Source organism: Mesocricetus auratus, unplaced genomic scaffold, assembly GCF_017639785.1.
Source record: "Mesocricetus auratus isolate SY011 unplaced genomic scaffold, BCM_Maur_2.0 Super-Scaffold_100676, whole genome shotgun sequence".
In the NCBI taxonomy this organism is placed as follows: domain Eukaryota; kingdom Metazoa; phylum Chordata; class Mammalia; order Rodentia; family Cricetidae; genus Mesocricetus; species Mesocricetus auratus.
Genome location: NW_024429266.1, coordinates 55,619,964 through 55,626,434, shown reverse-complemented (window position 1 = coordinate 55,626,434; position 6,471 = coordinate 55,619,964). Strand labels below are relative to the sequence as shown.

General features: G+C 53.0%; 1 long non-coding RNA gene across 1 annotated transcript; it reads left to right on the top strand.

Moving 5' to 3' along the window:
* Positions 1–2,391: 2,391 nt before the first annotated feature.
* LOC121137270 lies at positions 2,392–6,090 on the top strand. The gene is made up of 3 exons (XR_005874525.1): positions 2,392–2,489; positions 5,351–5,458; positions 5,814–6,090. It is a non-coding gene; the product is annotated as an uncharacterized LOC121137270 (long non-coding RNA).
* The last annotated feature ends 381 nt before the right edge of the window (positions 6,091–6,471 follow it).

Sequence of the window (6,471 nt, the reverse complement as noted above, 5' to 3'; positions counted from 1 at the left end):
CGAAGCTCCCAGGACAGCGTCCATGTTTGATCCGTTACTATAAGCCCCATGCCTACACTTACGGGAGCCACAGGGGCTGAGGCCCACGTCTGAGATGGTCTATAATCCTAACCGCCCCGTGTTCACTTTCAGAGAGACTGCTCAATGACCCAGCCAAACTGCCCTTTCTCCCACCCGTGTCTGTTGGGAAGGAGAGATCAATAGTACTACCAGAGGGCCCCAGAAACCCAGCCTCCCATCCTCTTAGCTGACTGTAAGAAGTGGGGCTCCTATGGCTTTGTGCTCCTTTGCTCCTCCTCTGCTCCCAGCAGCTGACAGGAGCGAGTGGGAGGCCAATGCTACCCTGTCAGTTTCCCTGATGTCCTGTGTGCACATGGAAATAATGGACAAATGGAATTCGCGGGCTGGGACGAGTAGGCTGAGCCCATCACACCTACACACTCCTGGCCCTGCCGGGGAGCTGGAATTGCAGGCTCTGACTCTGAGACACTGGCCCTGGGATGGAGTCCTGAATGGGCAGAATCGCAGAGAGAGTCCTTTGCTCTGCTGGCCCAGTGTCTGCCCGTGCTGCCAGAGAAGCTGGGTTGGATGGAAGCCTGGATCTGCGCAGGAAAGCCGGGAGCTGGGACTGTTTCTGAGGCACTGGGCCACTAGACAGGAAGCAGAGCTGCCTGTGGGTGATGACTCCTCAGAAGAGCCTGAGGGCTTCCCAAATCCGTGGCCCCAAAGAGACAGGAGGGCTGGTCCTTCAGACCCTTGATTTTTCACCTTTTTCCCACCCATCCCCCCACCTCTCTGTGTTGCAGAATAGAGGGTCCAGATGAGGGCGGGGCAGGGCAATAAAGGTGGCAGAGAGCAGAACCCACCTTCCCTCTCTCATCCAGCCCCCTAGTCTCTCTTGTGTCTGGATTATTCTGCTACCATATTTCTCCCCCTGATGCTCCCTGCTGGCCTGTGCCACCCCAGCTGCTCTCGCCTCCTCGTCCATCATTTGGCCATGGGGCACCGGAGTCCATCTCACAGAGAAAGCCTCCTGCTCTGGGCCTCCAAGGAGGAGGGCTCAGCTGTCAGCGAGGAGACTGCCTTCCAAAAGGGTCAGAGCACCAGGCCCTCTAGGATTGATGGCTACGAATTATGGATGTCACGTCCCAATTGGTCTCAGTGTTCAGGAACCATGGAGAATGTCCCTGCCTCTCCATCCACAGGCGTCTCTCCTCTCTACAGTTCCTTTAGAATGCATTTCTGCATTCATTTTACGTGGGACCCGTTCCTGTGTTGATGTTGCTTGCTGGATGCTTTTTTTATTATTATTTTAATTTTAATGTTTTAGTGGATAGGGTTTTGTGAAGCCCTTTGCCTCAAATTAGGAGTTCCCCGAGCATGAAGGTTCTGTCCCTTCTATTATTTAGAGCCCAGTCAGAGAGAGCTGATGGTCAGCCACATCCAGTGGGTCCTCAGTGTAGAGCAGACACCGTGACCCTGATGGGTGACAGAGCAAAGACAGGTTCATCCCTAGGAAGACCCAGTGCGTGAGTGAATGAGGCGACATAGGTAGGCAGCGGTGAGCCCGGAGTGCACACAACACTGTCACCAGGAGCAGTGCCTGCCCACAGTAAGTGGCAGTCTGCAAAACTCTGCTCCAAGAGCACTGCCACTGCCCTCTTCCTACCTAGCTGGTGGCTAGGTTTTCCCAGCTGCTCTTGCCTCCATGGTTTCTCTTCTGCTCACAGACCTCTGTGGCATCCCCTGGCCTGTCTCTGGCCACGTGTTCCTCCCACAGAGTGTTTCTGCCTCTGACCTCATCCTTCCCTGAAGTCAACCGACCCTGCTGCTGAAGAATCCCACATCTGTGAAACCATAGAGGTTCTTGGGGTGCTACTACAAAGGGTGGCTGCTACCGTTTGTGCAGCCAGTGGCAACCAATGTCGCTGCCTTGGTCTTCCCCAAGGGCTGTGCCTCCTAGCCAGTTACTACAGCTCTTCTCCTTAAATCCACTTCTCCAGAATTTCCCCAAATACCCACAGGACCTAATGCCAACCTCATGAAGCTCACCAGTCTCTGTCCCTTCTTCTGCCTCCCCCTAGGAATATCCCCACACCCCCAGACTGGCTCTGGCTGTACCCTGCCCCTGCTGCTGTGCTCCTTGGTGCTGATGCCACGATTTCACAGGGTCAGGAGTTTGAGAGCATTGCACCCTGGGTCCTGTGCTCCAGCACGCCATCATCGCTACGCCCACAAGGACTGGCTGCTCCCCCGGGTGCCGCCACCAGGAGGCTGTGTGAGCACCTCTGTCGCCTCAGTTACCACGTTGTGTCTTAATGGTTTATTCATGCCTCCGCGGCACATCCCTCCCCATGTGTCTCATATCCCCAGCCCCTGGGATTCCTGGCACACAAACAGAATGACTCCAAATTACTGAACGAGAATGAAGGAAGGACTTGGAGTGGACAGGTTGAGTGAACCGACATCCATAGATAAGGACTAGGCAGGTGAGTCAGAGCAGATAAGCTAGCAGATAGTGGCAGATTCAGCCACAGGGGGCAAGGCATAAACACCCTCCTTGCTGCTCCCCACAGCACCTTCTCAAAGTGAGGAATATAAAACTGTTTTCCTTATGACAACCTTGGTCTGCTGATAAACCATCCCAGCTTCCCCAAGAGGTGATAGTGACTTTGATTGGAGGGGAGAAGGAGGGAAGAGTAAGGGAAGAGGGAGAGAGAGAGAGAGAGAGAGAGAGAGAGAGAGAGAGAGACAGAGACAGAGACAGAGACAGAGACAGAGACAGAGAGACAGAGAGAGAGAGAGAGAGAGAGAGAGAGAGAGAGAGAGAGAGAGAGAGAGAGAGAGAGAGAGAGAGAGAGAGAGAGAGAGAGGAGGCGGGGGAGGGGTGGGGTGGGGGGAGGAGCGCGAGAGAAATCGCCGGCTTGTTCTGTGCGCCGATTACTGATGTGGGAAGGCGGCACAGCAGGTTCTGCTGGGAGGCATTTATTGCGCAAGAGAAAGCAAGCTGCCTGTTAAAAAGCTACCTCCAGTCTGCAGCTAAGCTGGAGGGGAGGAGAGGGAGTCTGGGGCCCCACAGGGCAGGGGACTGCTCTGCTCTGCAGCTGCCGGGTGGGAAGGGTCAGAGGGACTAGAACTGTTGGATCTCCCGGGCGCCACAGTCACCGGGGTGGAAGGGGGCTTTTCTGTATTTCAAGGTGATTGCACCCATGGAGCCCACGACTGCTTCCCCTGGGGAGGTTTTGTGTGGGCACTTGTCCTTTGGTTTGCTTTCCTGTGCCCTCTACTGGCACTCATACAGTAGCTTTCGGAGGTAACTGAGAGGCCCCAGCCCCAGTGAATGTGCCTTCGAGGTAACTGGACCTGAGTCACGCAGCTTCCACCCTTGGGAAGTCAGGCTAATCTCTCATCTCACCCTGTTTCCTGCAGTGCTGGAGACAGAACCCAGGGCCATTGCCCGCTGGGCTCATGCTTGACCACTGAGTTGGACGATTACTCTGAACTCTTGCTTGCACCTTAACTGGATTGCTGGATTGCAAGATTCGGGTGTGTCTGTGAGGGTGTTCCCAGAGACAGTTAGACCAGGATGGTTCTGACGTGTTGCCTGGTTTGACCTTCTAATCAGATTACCATCCTTAGTGTTGACAGTTAGGAGATGGTGACTCTGTGAAGGTGAGGTCTGGCTGAAGGAAGTGTGTCACAGGAGATGCATTGTTGAAGAGCTTGTCTCCGCCCTGACTTTTCCTGTTCCTCTCTCTCTCTCTCTCTCTCTCTCTCTCTCTCTCTCTCTCTCTCTCTCTCTCTCTCTCTCTCTCTCTCTGCTGGCAGCTCCCTCCATGCATTGCCACTGCCATTGTGCCTCACCTCAGGCGATGGGGACAGCTGACCTTTGATTAAAACTTCTGATGAATCTTCCTTCCTTTAGGTTGTTCAGGTCCAATATTTTGTCCCAGGATGGCAAGCCCAACACACTTGTCTTTGGGGAAATTTCTGCAGCTTGCTCTGGGGATCAGTAGTTGGTCTCTTGGCCCATTATCTTTGAGTCCCCGCAGAGCCCCCTCCACCTCCTTAAGAAAGCAGAAACAGGTTGGAGAGATGACTCAGGGGTTAAGAGCATTTGCTGATCTTTCATAAGATACAAATTCGATTCCCAGAACCCATATTAGGTGGCTTACCAGTGCCTGTAATTCCACCTCCAGGGGTTCCAATGTCTTCTGGCTTCTGCAGGCACCTGCATACATGTGATATACATAAAATTGTGCAACACACACACACCAATTAAAATGAATGAATAAATCTTTAAACATAGAAAGAAAGCATAGATCTACATGGTCACAGAGGCCCAGACTGTCTGGTCCCTCTGTTCATGGACTCCAATGTGCTCCTGGTTGGAGTAGGGAAAGAGGACAAAAGTCCCGTGTAAAGCCACATAGCAGTTCAGTGAGGAGAAGCAGGGACAGTGTCAGGGCCTCTCCTACTGCTGTGGCCCAGGGAGGCAAACCTCCTTGATGCCTATTTCCAAACAGTGTCTTCTTGGGACAGTGACCTAGGGAAGGTTATACTGTATTAAACCTGTAAAATACCCTCAAAATATTCTTGCTACCCCTTCTCAAGGTCCTACACCCTTTGGAAGCTGCTGGCATTGCTCCTCTTCTGCTACCACCCTCAAAGAGCAGCCTGGGGGGGGTCCTCTCCTCCTTGTCAGTTCTTCCAGTTCGCATACCCAGGCCTGGTAGGCAAGCAGCACACTCTTCCTTTCTTAAAAGGTCATGTTTGCTCTGGTCACTGTCACCCTCTGGTTTGTGAATAACAGCTCTGGTGACTGTCACCCTCTGGCTTGTGAGTAACACTCCTTCTCCCCTGCCTTACGTTTTTAGCGTGGCTAGAGGGAATAGAAGGGGTTGAGGGCATTTGTGTTTCTCAGAGAAGGATCTCACACACCATAGCATTCTATGAGCTCTTCCCATTCAGGGTCCTGTTACCTCCAGCCAGCTATGGCTACCCACACAGATAACCTCTCCCTTCCTGAAATTTGCCATGCTTTCTTCTGCTCAGGGCTTTGGCCCTACCGATCCCTCTGGCTGGAGAGTAGTTCCTGCCCACTCTTGAGACTGTGCCTTCTTGGGGTGTCTCTGCTCAACCGTCGCCACCTGAGAAGACTCTCTCATCTAATGGCACTAGTGTCTACCTTCTGTTCTCGCCCACATTCCCTTGTGGCGTTAATATGTAAGAGACAGAAACACCCGTGGGCTCACAGATTGTCTGTCCCCCTCGTCCCCTTGTAACTGGAATATTCCCTTTGTGAACTATGTGCTTTATCTTTTGTTAGTGTTTATTTTCTCCCCCACAGTGATAAGGCCTTGCCTGTCTTTGTTATGATGAAGTCCCTGGTGCTGCGAACTTAATGAAGAACACTTCAGAGAATCAAGGAAGGAAAGGAGAGACACTTGAGGCTGAGGTAGGGTCTGGATCTGCGGGAATCTCTTGGGCTGGGCTCTTGCACACTCCAGCTCCTCTGCAGCTCAGAAAACAGAGACTCAAGATCCTCGTGAAGTGAGTCATCTTCTTGGTCAAGAATGAGCAGCTTCCCTTTGGTGTGAGACAAGGGAGCTCAGGGTGGCTGCTCTGCTTGGGGCGGGGCCGTGTGCACTCACTTGAAGCTTGGTACATTGGCAGGTATTGGTGTCTCAGCTAGGGCAGGATTGTGTCTCCACGGGCTTCACTTAGAGACTGCGCTTCAGACCTCAGGGTGATGGGCACATGCCTGGTTGTGGCAAAAATCATCTTTCCCTTTCTTACATTTCTTTTGACAGAAGGAATGTGCTCTTCCTGGACTCAAGAGAAAAGAAAGAGGCAGCCATCTGAAGCTGTGCTCACTTGCCTTCCGAAGTGCAGCAGAGAGGCATAGTGGGACAGGCTGCTACTCCCCACTGGAGACTGCAGTGAGCAAGACTCCAGAGGGAGATGAAGCCTGGCTTGGAACAGCCCCACTGGGCCGCCTTGCGGTTCTGTTTACCAGGAAGGAGCCGGTCGTAGACAGGGAAGTGGAAAGGGACTGGTGAATGGGTGAGGAGGAGCCCAGACACTGGGACCAGGGACAACAGATGGGGAGGGGAGTGGGGGGAGAATGATTGAGACCAGAGAGGCTTAGAGGGGAAACCCAGTTGGAGACCTCTGGAAGGTGGGGGAAGGGAAAGGTCATAACAGTCAGGTTTTTGTCACGTGTCTCTGTCCTTCTGTGCCTGCTGTGGAGTCTGCCTGGCAGTGTTTATTACATGTGCCTGGAGCAAGGTTCCTATGGGAAGGGTGGTGAGACACAGTCCAGCATGTGTGCCAGACACCTAGTTCCAATCCAGGAGGCCTAGAAGGCTTTGGTGACATTCTGACTCTTACTTGCTCTATGACCTTGGGCGAGGAATGGAGTTTTCTATAAAATGCAGGTGAGGCCCACCACACCGAACTCCTCTGGAG